Genomic DNA, 12,717 nt, shown 5'->3' with positions numbered 1-12,717 from the left:
GCCAGGATATGGCTTGTTGGCTCAGATGTGGAGTTACACAAGCTTGCTCCCTCAGAACGGCAAGGTTTCCCTGGTGCCTACAGAGGTCACTCTGTCCCCCTGGAACTGCCTTAACACTGGCTTAGGACAGTTGATAACAACAATGAGAGGAAATCTTACAACATTAACATGATGTTGTCTAAGAGGACTGGTCTAGACCGATCCTACTTCAGACATGACTATCTCCTGAATGTGACATTATCTTGCAGTAGAAGGGAGGCCATCATGTCTGAGGTTGAGAGGAAAGAGTGAGGAGATACTCAGTAAAAATATCCCTGTTTGGTATCTGCTACGGCTCAAGTGTGTGGATATCACCGTGGCCAGTGAGAATGTATACACTTGTGGTTTTGGAATAGCGGCTCTTTCACTGACAAAATCCCATAAACTGTAAAACTTTATACATGTCCTTAGAAAATGTCAAGGAATGATGTAAAGCGCAGGAATCTAGGCTGTGACTCTGGTATGGTTCAGGTCCATGTGGTGTGGAATGGAACGAAAACACTTAGGGACTAGAAATAATACGCTACTTCTGATTGTGTGTTTTATTGAAGCGGGGTGAGCGGCTCATTCCTTGGCTCTCACAGCCAGATGCCTTTGGATTTACTGCTTGTGGTTTGAGGGCAGGAAGCTGAGTTGGTAGTGGTAGAGATATCAGCCAATCACTGATCAGATAAGAGCAAGATTAATAATACAATTGTTACTTTGAGTTGAATGGTTTGTTTGTGTTACTGGCGGAATTGGAGTTCGGCTTACTGTACTCATATCCTCAGGCCTCATTGCTGACCTAGATCACATTGGTGAGAGAGGCTATTAGAACCTTTTGTGACCGTTTCAATGTTTTCAGACTATTTTCCTCCCTGTTGATGGTGTTATAAATCAATAAGTTGGCTTGGTTGATAACAAAAGAAAGTAGTTCAATGAGAGGTGTCTGTTTGTACTGCGTCTAAAATATTTATTTTGGATTCATGTCTTTGAAGTGAACGAACAGAGAATGAGTTTAGCTTAAGAGGTCTTGAACTTGAAAATGTTTTCGGTTACACGAAAGGAATTGCCTCGTACCCTATGCTACTTCAGTTAGTGATTGACATTTTGGTCAAGTTTTCTTAAAGGGAACGTCAAGCCACTCTCAAGTTGACCTGCTCTCCATTTTATTCAGGTGACGGAGAGAGAGTAGGCAAGCGTAGCCCATATCTAGTGAACGGAGTTCATGGTTCATCATGAACTCTGACTGTCATTCACTGAGGTTACTGGGTTGATGTGGACAGTTGGGTTTAAGAGGAAACCTTTGCTTCTCTTGGCCATGGACAGGCAATTCAGCCTTATGCGGATAGCTCTGTGATGAATGTTTTCCATGAAAGATGTCAAATATTGTCATATAATTATAAATACCGTTTATACAGATTTTATACCCATTTCTGTATAAATAGCCTCTAAAATATATGTAAACAGACCATAAATGTCTCAGATTATTTTGTGTTTGTTTTTATAGCTATTATATGACACAATATCAGTACTTGTTGCATTTACAACTTGTCTAAGTCCTGTCAACAACTGATTTGAGCCAGTGTTGAAACCTGGAACCTGACCACACTCGACACAGCTGAGCAGCCACCCTCTTCAACTTTTACTCAACACATGTCCCCTTCTCTGCCCTGCCTCCCTCTCTGGCCAACACCTGAGGCAGGCTATCACACAAAAATCTTTCTATGTGAGATAGTCTGACCTTACTTTTGGAAATGTTACATCCACCTATTTCCCTTGTCCTGGCTCGGAAAGTTCAGGCTTCCCCCAGCTCCAGGCCAGAGAAAGGGATGTTCACTCATGTCCTGCCAATGAAATCTGTTCTCCGCCCTTCCTGTTAGAATCGTGCCCCATTTTTTGACAAATGGGGAAGACAACATTTTCAGTTGTAGAGGCATATGCTCTTGTCAAAGTCTAACCACTTTGGTGGCCTTGTGATTGACTTACTGAAGCTTGTTTGAGCCAAACCAGGGATGGGCACAGTTATTAGAATATTAGAATATCTGAACGGACGTTAGTATTCGATTACTTGCGAGAGTATTCATTAAAAAAAGAGATATAGATAGATAGATAGATAGATAGATAGATAGATAGATAGATAGATAGATAGATAGATAGATAGATAGATAGATAGATAGATAGATAGGCCTATTTTAATGAAAAGGCATTGTCTAAAATGTAATGAATATTATCTATGTGGCATTGCTACATACATTATGTAGCAATGGATTAATGTCTTTAAAGTAAATGAACGGAGAATCGGATAGACCATGCAATTAAACATTTTAATAAAACAACAGTTTTATGACAGTTTTTATGAGTGAGCCTCACAATAGAAAGATGTACCAGTAGCCTACACACTTTTCACGTGTGTAGCTTGTTATTGTCGATCAATCAAAGCAGCACTACCGTCAGAGGCTCCATGTATAGCAAGTGAAGTGGGAGATTGCTAATCAATGCAAATGGAATAACAATTACGGAATTAAATTGGCTAAATAAGAAGGAGTAGGCCACAATGATCAATCAACAGGTAGGCTGTTGTTAAATATGAATTGAGTTGTTGTAGACAAGGACACTGGGAGCACAGCAAAATAACCTCAATTAGACTCGCTAGCTAGCTGGCTAACTAACTTAGCTGGCTAGTGTCGCTAGCTAGCTAGCTTCTTTACATTAATTTGATGCAGTCAAGACGGACACTACCAGATCAGATGCTAGATAACCTATAGCAGAAACAAGTTTGTCTAACTTACGCGAGTCGGTTTGTCTACTTTATCTCAATTCAATTCAATTCAAGGGCTTAATTGGCATTGGAAACATATGTTAACATTGCCAAAGCAAGTGAAGTAGATAATAAACAAAAGTGATATAAACAATAAAAATGAACAGTAAACATTACACTCACAGAAGTTCCAAAAGAATAAAGACATTTCAAATGTCATATTATGTATATATACAGTGTTGTAACAATGTGCAAATAGTGAAAGTACAAAGGGGAAAATAAATCAACATAAATATGGGTTGTATTTACAATGGGCCTCTGTGTCTCTCTCCCTCCTGTGACACACCGGTCCCTCTCCCACCCGTCTGTGCTGAAACAACAAGCAGAGTGCACCGCCTCTCCTGAGTTGTGCGTGCAAGTTCACATTGATGTTAAAAAATATATATACTTTATTTTTTCTTTAACATGCATTTAGACTATCCGGATAACAGAAAAAAAATTATGATATTCGAATAGTGAAATCATTTCAAATGCCCATCCCTAAGCCACGCTATCTTCACCTGGTCTTAGCAAACACCAACTATAAAGACACTTCCAATAGCTGGTTCAAATACAACTGGACTTTGCAGCAGTCTGCCACTTTGACCTCCACCCAACACATTCGTGCTCATTGTGATGATATAACATTTCACCAGTGTCATCAGTCTTGTACTTGGCTCACCTTCAAGATGTATGTCTTTCGATTTTATGTATCCTGTGCTTGTTCGTTTGTCTGATCACACTCTTTTTATTTTATTTACATTTTTTGGGGGGTTGGATCAACTTTAATATTGCAGATAGATTGTAGCTTCCATCAATGTAATTGTCTTCATAATTTCCAATCCCTTATATATTTTTGGGGTAAATATATACGCTAATCGAACCCACAAATGCTGATGCTTCAGATACTCAACTCGTCTAAAGAAGGTCAGTTTTATTGCTTTTTTAATTAGCACAACAGTTTTCAGCTCTGCTAACATAATTGCAAAAGGGTTATCTAATGATCATTTAGCCTTTTAAAATGATAAACTTGGATTAGCTAACACAACGTGCCATTGGAACATAGGAGTGATGGTTTCTGATATTGGGCCTCTGTACGCCTATGTAGATATTCCATAAAAAATCAGCCGTTTCTGGCTACAATAGTCATATACAACATTAACAATGTCTACACTGTATTTCTGATCAATTTGATGTCGTTTTAATGGACAAAAAAATTGCTTTTCTTTCAAAAACGAGGACATTTCTCAGTGACCCCAAACTTTCGAACGGTCGTGTACATGCAGCTCTTGCTGTGATCTCAAAAAAAGCACATCAACTCACAACCACTCCTGCTGTAAACACAGTCCAGTTCAAAGTGAATGGCACAGATCCATATATGGAAATGGACTATTTGCATATAGGGATACGGCAACTCTGATTGGTTATGGCGCACTGGTCTGTGTAGAGTATGGGCCTGAGTCGTGCCTATCAATGCAATTAGAATCCTACTCCAATGCGCTCTGCCTACAAGAAAATCTCTTTCATAGTTCCTTTTGTTTCGGCATGTTGCATTAAAAGTGGCTAATATTGCCTTGATTCGATCACAATTAGCACAGTAGAGGGAAAAGTTGATTGTGTTAACTATAGGAAAAACTATAAAGTTGAGTAAAGTTCAATATTGTGCTTCTCTGGGCAGGCTGATATTTCAACAGCCTGGCAGACCCAGGAAGCAGCACGTGATGCGCAGTTTAGAGGGAACATTGGTCTCGAATAGATATATCAAATAGATATCAATATCAAATAGATATTACCAAAATTTCCACATTGTATCGGATGAGAATAGAGGTCAAAGATGCCAAGATCAGGATAAGTTGGAACTGCAAGTTTCTCATTGGAAAAAGCTGTGGAAATCTTCTTACGAAAGGGAGGAAAGCTTAACTAACCCTGTCTGCACATGAAGTCCTTCTCTACACATTTCTCTGAACCTTTCAGGGAATTGAATTGCAGATGAGAATGAATATCGTCTAACCATTCTTTAGAACATTCCTCGTGTATTATTGGGCATAGGTGTGAATTAACCCAACAAGCTTCCATTACTGCCCTCAACACCATAATGATGTCACTTCCTGTTATCCAAGACGGCACATAAGAACGCGGCTCTGGTTATTATTAGCCATCTATCTTGCCCATCTCGCTGTTCATTGTTTTCCATATTTCATTTTAGCACTGATCCAAACATAAACAGTAAACACGTAAGGGAGCTTTTCCCTGTTGTGACTGGTCGAACTGGGTTGTGTTAATAAGGTCAGCGCTGGTATGAGGAGGGAATCGTGAACCTCTTTGTCTCTCCAAGCAGCCACCCATAAATAATTCAGGTGTGGAGTTGGAGTAAGAAGTTTGTATGTCGCTGCAGCTCTCCCTCTCTGCACCTTTAGATGACTGTGTGTTTAGAAGCCTGAGGAGAGAGGCTGACGACTGTTCTCCGCTACTTGCAGGTCAGCTCTCCCCCCTCAGGTTACACCATGAAATATTCACCCTGAACCTTTGCATAATTTACCTCATCAACATAATGAGGAAATTACTTGGAGACCTTGGAAGAAGGTGTGTGGTGAGGACAGGAGCGGGTCTTCAGGTATGGCTTTCTAAGTGCTCTGCACTCAAACAGAGTGAATGAAGATGGGAAGAAGTTATTAGGGGCCTTCTTTACCATTTCTGTGAAGAGAGAGATGAGAGAATGGCCTCCCAAGTTTCCTCACTGGTTATGTTGAAAATGTAGACAATAACAAGCAGGCCTAATTTAATACATCAATGTCTTTGGTTGTTTCTCTTCAAATACTACATGACTAACCTTTTTCACCCAAATTATTTCCAGAGGTTATGGCAATGCTGCAGGAGTCCTGGAATACTATAAAACTTTTACAGAGTTGGAGATCCATAAAGTGTGTGAGGAGGAATGCCATCTAGAAGGTGGATGTCGTATCCCAGTGCAGGAACCCTAACGAGGTGTTCTGCTCTTTACTCATTTTGGATCAATGTTTCGGGAAAAAGCTTGATTCAATGGCATCTTGTCTTTGTTCAAAGAAGAAAGAGTATACGTGTCACGCCCTGGCCATAGAGAGGCTTTTTATTCTCTATTTCGGTTAGGCCAGGGTGTGACTAGGGTGGGCATTCTATGTTATTTTTTCTATGTTTTTGTATTTCTTTGTTTGGCTGGGTGTCGTTCTCAATCAGAGGCAGCTGTCTATCGTTGTCACTGATTGAGAAACATAGTTCGGTAGCTCTTGCCCACATGGGTTTTGTGGGTAGTTGTTTTCTGTTTTTGTATTCTGTACCAGACAGAACTGTTTCGGTTTTGTTCATTCTCTTTTTTTTCATTCAGTGTTCAATTCATAAATAAAGATGAACACGTACCACGCTGCACCTTGGTTCTCACCTTCTTCAACCCACGACAGCCGTTACAATACGTTCCTGCTCTTTTTTTTTGCCAGTCAATGGTTCCCGTCATGTGATCCGGGCTAGGACTTAAGAGTGGCTACCGCTACAGCCCGGGCAGGGAGCACATGGCGGCCCATCAAACAGATGTTTTTCGTTTGTGATGCAGTCTCTCTCTCTGAGCTGGAAGGCTCAGAGCCAGAAAGGTGATTCATGACGCGAGCCTTTCCTTGTTACACTCAACGAAAAAAATGCGCTCCGTGTGGAGAATAAACATGGGTCCGGTTCTGTTTTACAGATTTTTCTATTATTGTACTATAAACCTTCGGGGAGAGACATTTGGAACTTCTAAATGCTATGACACATTGCCCATGACCAGCCATTCTGGGAGAAAAGGCTAATTTGTCAACCATTTCGTACATCTGTGCAGCATGTACTATCAACTTTCCATCTAAGCATACTGTATATTGTATATTCCATTTACTATGGCTCTTTCTATGTGGAGGACTTTATTAACTTGAGGTCACTGATAATAACATTGCTATCACTATTGGGTGAGAAACAATAAACAGAGATTGTCTTATGTCATTTAATTGAAACCTAAGTTCTCTGACTACTTTAGGGTGTTTCTTTAGCCTTGTTTTCAGAGGATGCAGCAACATCTTAGCATTTGTCTTAGTTCTCAACAAGCCTGGCTGTAGTGTATATGACAGTCTGCTGTTTCCTGGCGTGAAGGAGTGGCAAAACGCAATGGATTGAAATACTGAATCTATAAAACTTCTCTGTTCTCTCTCTTGCCTCCTTACTACACATTGGAAATTGAGGATGAGACCACTGACACTGTGATATAGAATCGATAGGGAGAGCAATGATTATCAGCATTGATTATCTGCCATGGCTGCTATTTATATACACTTTGTTTTTTTAATGTATTTTTTATTTTTATTTCACCTTTATTTAACCAGGTAGGCTAGTTGAGAACAAGTTCTCATTTGCAACTGCGACCTGGCCAAGATAAAGCATAGCAGTGTGAACAGACAACACAGAGTTACACATGGAGTAAACAATTAACAAGTCAATAACACAGTAGAAAAAAAAGAGAGTCTACATACATTGTGTGCAAAAGGCATGAGGAGGTGGGCGAATAATTACAATTTTGCAGATTAACACTGGAGTGATAAATGATCAGATGGTCATGTACAGGTAGAGATATTGGTGTGCAAAAGAGCAGAGAAGTAAATAAATAAAAACAGTATGGGGATGAGGTAGGTAAAAATGGGTGGGCTATTTACCGATAGACTATGTACAGCTGCAGCGATCGGTTGGCTGCTCAGATAGCAGATGTTTGAAGTTGGTGAGGGAGATAAAAGTCTCCAACTTCAGCGATTTTTGCAATTCGTTCCAGTCGCAGGCAGCAGAGAACTGGAACGAAAGGCGGCCAAATGAGGTGTTGGCTTTAGGGATGATCAGTGAGATACACCTGATGGAGCGCGTGTTACGGGTGGGTGTTGCCATCGTGACCAGTGAACTGAGATAAGGCGGAGCTTTACCTAGCATGGACTTGTAGATGACCTGGAGCCAGGGGTCTGGCGACGAATATGTAGCGAGGGCCAGCCGACTAGAGCATGCAGGTCGCAGTGGTGGGTGGTATAAGGTGCTTTAGTGACAAAACGGATGGCACTGTGATAAACTGCATCCAGTTCGCTGAGTAGAGTGTTGGAAGCTATTTTGTAGATGACATCGCCGAAGTCGAGGATCGGTAGGATAGTCAGTTTTACTAGGGTAAGTTTGGCGGCGTGAGTGAAGGAGGCTTTGTCGCGGAATAGAAAACCGACTCTAGATTTGATTTTCGATTGGAGATGTTTGATATGAGTCTGGAAGGAGAGTTTACAGTCTAGCCAGACACCTAGGTACTTATATATGTCCACATATTCAAGGTCAGAACCATCCAGGGTGGTGATGCTAGTCAGGCGTGCGGGTGCAGGCAGCGAACGGTTGAAAAGCATGCATTTGGTTTTACTAGCGTTTAAGAGCAGTTGGAGGCCACGGAAGGAGTGTTGTATGGCATCGAAGCTCGTTTGGAGGTTAGATAGCACAGTGTCCAAGGACGGGCCGGAATGTATATAGAATGGTGTCGTCTGCATAGAGGGAATCGCCCGCAGCAAGAGCAACATCATTGATATATACAGAGAAAAGAGTCGGCCCGAGAATTTAACCCTGTGGCACCCCCATAGAGACTGCCAGAGGACCGGACAGCATGCCCTCCGATTTGACACACTGCACTCTGTCTACAAAGTAGTTGGTGAACCAGGCAATGCAGTCATCAGAAAAACCAAGGCTACTGAGTCTGCCGATAAGAATATGGTGATTGACAGAGTCGAAAGCCTTGGCAAGGTCGAGGAAGATGGCTGCACAGTACTGTCTTTTATCGATGGCAGTTATGATATCGTTTATTGCCTTGAGCGTGGCTGAGGTTCACCCGTGACCGGCTCGGAAACCAGATTGCACAGCGGAGAAGGTACGGTGGGATTCGAGATGGTCAGTGACCTGTTTGTTGATTTGGCTTTCGAAGACCTTAGATAGGCAGGGCAGGATGGATATAGGTCTGTAACAGTTTGGGTCCAGGGTGTCTCCCCCTTTGAAGAGGGGGATGACTGCGGCAGCTTTCCAATCCTTGGGGATCTCAGACGATATGAAAGAGAGGTTAAACAGGCTGGTAATAGGGGTTGCGACAATGGCGGCGGATAGTTTCAGAAATAGAGGGTCCAGATTGTCAAGCCCAGCTGATTTGTACAGATCCAGGTTTTGCAGCTCTTTCAGAACATCTGCTAACTGGATTTGGGTAAAGGAGAACCTGGAGAGGCTTGGGCGAGTAGCTGGGGGGCGGAGCTGTTGGCCGAGGTTGGAGTAGCCAGGCGGAAGGCATGGCCAGCCGTTGAGAAATGCTTGTTGAAGTTTTTGATAATCATGGATTTATCGGTGGTGACCGTGTTACCTAGCCTCAGTGCAGTGGGCAGCTGGGAGGAGGTGCTCTTGTTCTCCATGGACTTCACAATGTCCCAGAACTTTTTGGAGTTGGAGCTACAGGATGCAAATTTCTGCCTGAAGAAGCTGGCCTTAGCTTTCCTGACTGACTGCGTGTATTGGTTCCTGACTTCCCTGAACAGTTGCATATCGCGGGGACTATTCGATGCTATTGCAGTGCGCCACAGGATGTTTTTGTGCTGGTCGAGGGCAGTCAGGTCTGGAGTGAACCAAGGGCTATATCTGTTCTTAGTTCTGCATTTTTTGAACGGAGCATGCTTATCTAAAATGGTGAGGAAGTTACTTTTAAAGAATGACCAGGCGTCCTCAACTGACGGGATGAGGTCAATGTCCTTCCAGGATACCCGGGCCAGGTCGATTAGAAAGGCCTGCTCACAGAAGTGTTTTAGGGAGCGTTTGACAGTGATGAGGGGTGATCGTTTGACTGCGGCTCCGTAGCGGATACAGGCAATGAGGCAGTGATCGCTGAGATCCTGGTTGAAGACAGCAGAGGTGTATTTGGAGGGCCAGTTGGTCAGGATGACGTCTATGAGGGTGCCATTGTTTACAGATTTAGGGTTGTACCTGGTGGGTTCCTTGAGGATTTGTGTGAGATTGAGGGCATCTAGCTTAGATTGTAGGACTGCCGGGGTGTTAAGCATATCACAGTTTAGGTCACCTAACAGAAAAAACTCTGAAGCTAGATGGGGGGCGATCAATTCACAAATGGTGTCCAGGGCACAGCTGGGAGCTTAGGGGGGTCGGTAGCAGGCGGCAACATTGAGAGACTTATTTCTGGAGAGAGTCATTTTTAAAATTAGTAGTTTGAACTGTTTGGGTATGGACATGGAAAGTATGACATTACTTTGCAGGCTATCTCTGCAGTAGACTGCAACTCCTCCCCCTTTGGCAGTTCTATCTTGACGGAAAATGTTATAGTTGAGTATGGAAATCTCAGAATTTTTGGTGGCCTTCCTGAGCCAGGATTCAGACACGGCAAGGACATCAGGGTTAGCAGAGTGTGCTAAAGCAGTGAGTAAAACAAACTTAGGAAGGAGGCTTCTGATGTTGACATGCATGAAACCAAGTCTTTTTCGATCACAGAAGTCAGCAAATGAGGGTGCCTGGGGACATGCAGGGCCTGGGTTTACCTCCACATCACCCGCGGAACAGAGGAGGAGTAGTATGAATGTGCGGCTAAAGGCTATCAAAACTGGTCACCTAGAGCGTTGGGGACAGAGAATAAAAGGAGCAGATTTCTGGGCATGGTAGAATATATTCAGGGCATAATGCACAGACAGGGGTATGGTGGGGTGCGGGTACAGCGGAGGTAAGCCCAGGCACTGGGTGATGATGAGAGAGGTTGTATCTCTGGACATGCTGGTTGTAATGGGTGAGGTCACCGCATGTGTGGGAGGTGGGACAAAGGAGGTATCAGGGGTATGAAGAGTGGAACTAGGGGCTCCATTGTAAACTAAAACAACAGTATACAAGGCATATTGAGAACATTAAACCAGGGACTTCAAGAGATGCAACATTGACTTCATCACTATTTTATTCAGCGAAAAATGAGATTGTGTTGGTTTTCATAGGGAATGGCAAAGTTGCATGCTGCTGGCCTTCTATGTTGCCCCATTTCCTAAAGGCAAAGACAGCGCAGATAGGGGTGGTATGGGGATGCATGACTCCCCATGGTCTCCACCTGTCTCACCTGATTACACTCACCTTGCTAATCAGACGTGTGTGTGTGTGTGTGTGTGTGTGTGTGTGTGTGTGTGTGTGTGTGTGTGTGTGTGTGTGTGTGTCTGTGTGTGTGTGTGTGTGTGTGTGTGTGTGTGTGTGTGTGTGTGTGTGTGTGTGTGTGTGTGTGTGTGTGTGTGCATGCGTGCGAGCTCTTCCAGCACTAATTGCGATTGAAGGGGGAGGCTGCAGTTCGATGCACAGTACTATCAAAACATGCTGAGGTTCAGAATCAGGCTGATGTCAATGCTATATGTGTGGAGCCATTCCAATTCGGAATCACTGTAAATGCCAATATCTTTCAGTGAGTGAGTGGAGGCTGGAGGGTTTGCTGCTCGATCCGTCCCCACCCCCACTCTGTATGGAGACAGCCAACACGCTCTGCTGCTGCAGCCTGGCTACTCTACTCTCCTCTATCATATCCAATCCTCCCCCTCTGCCTGGCAACACCAGCCAGCAGCAGTAGGAGCAAAACTAGCTTAATCAAACTGCACTGAATTAAAATAGGCTTCAGCATGAGCAAACCACAGAAGACTATCATGACATCATCACTACACTACAAAATGCAAAAAAAACATTTATGCTGATATTTTGGATACCATTATTGTATGTTGTAACATTGTAACTCAGCACAGTTCTTTGACCGTGTGTGTGTTATAAAGAGCATGTTCACATCACATTATTAGGCTTTGAAAGAATACATATGAACTGGATATAGGCTGTTTTGCTTCTAGTAGACCGGGGTAGGGCAGAGACAGAACTAACTGATTCTTCAAGCTTGTCAAGGACAGTAAACTAGGCTTCAGTGATATACCGTATATCGGAGAATTTTGAAATACAGAAATTCAATACTGAAAAAAAAAAAAAATATATATATATATATATATATATATATATATATTCAACATATATATTTTTTTTTATTGGGTTTGGGGACCCTAAAGTTCAGGGGGATGCTTAGCCAATGCTTATAACTAACCATAAGTTAACAATCTAAGATAGACCAAATAAATTAAATCCAGCTCAGGGCTCCAGCTATCCATTTGGTTTGCTAACTTGCTAGCTAAGAGGCTCGCTTGCGAGATCAATCTTCTTGGTTACAGCAGAGACAATCAATCCCCTCCTGGATCAAGATCCCTGCTGACTAAATTTGTTTTGTACTTAAAAATATAAATATAATAATAATTGCGCCCCTAGGTGTTCACTTCCGGTAATATCGTGTACCCCACAAGAACGGTATAAAGGTATGAACATCTGGATATGCCCAACCCTATTAAACAGATTGGTATTTTCACATGACCCTTGGCTTTTATGTCAACTTGTGCAAATGGAAGCATAAGTGTAACAAAGTTGCCAATAATTCCAAATGATAGCAGGCAGTTTATAATGATAATGATAATAATCGGCATGTAAACAGAGTAATTTCAAGTCATCACAATCTAACGTTGCCATGGTAGAATGCTTATCACAGAAATGTTGTTTTTGTATTGTTTGCACATCCGAACAGTGCTGTCTGCGAAGGACACTTTCTGCGGGTATTATGCAGAATAAGGTACAACTTTGGGCATGGGCATTTGGACACGCCAACGTAGATGCCGAGTCTATTTTAATGAGTGGCTCGGGCCCCTGCTACTACTAAATGGAGTTTAGGATAGGCTATTTCTATAAATTGTATAATTTGGGTAGCCTATGCCTATTGTAGCTATGTCATCTCCGTAGTG

General features: G+C 42.6%; 1 protein-coding gene across 4 annotated transcripts in view; it reads right to left on the bottom strand.

Annotated features, from left to right (window-relative positions):
• LOC135522554 (arf-GAP with SH3 domain, ANK repeat and PH domain-containing protein 1-like) overlaps positions 1-12,717 on the bottom strand; it is a 76,586-nt gene that overhangs the window by 61,495 nt on the left and 2,374 nt on the right. The window lies entirely within an intron of this gene.

This window comes from Oncorhynchus masou, chromosome 30, assembly GCF_036934945.1.
Source record: "Oncorhynchus masou masou isolate Uvic2021 chromosome 30, UVic_Omas_1.1, whole genome shotgun sequence".
NCBI lineage: Eukaryota > Metazoa > Chordata > Actinopteri > Salmoniformes > Salmonidae > Oncorhynchus > Oncorhynchus masou.
Note: the sequence above shows the minus strand (reverse complement) of the source record. Positions and strands in the feature narration are given on the sequence as shown.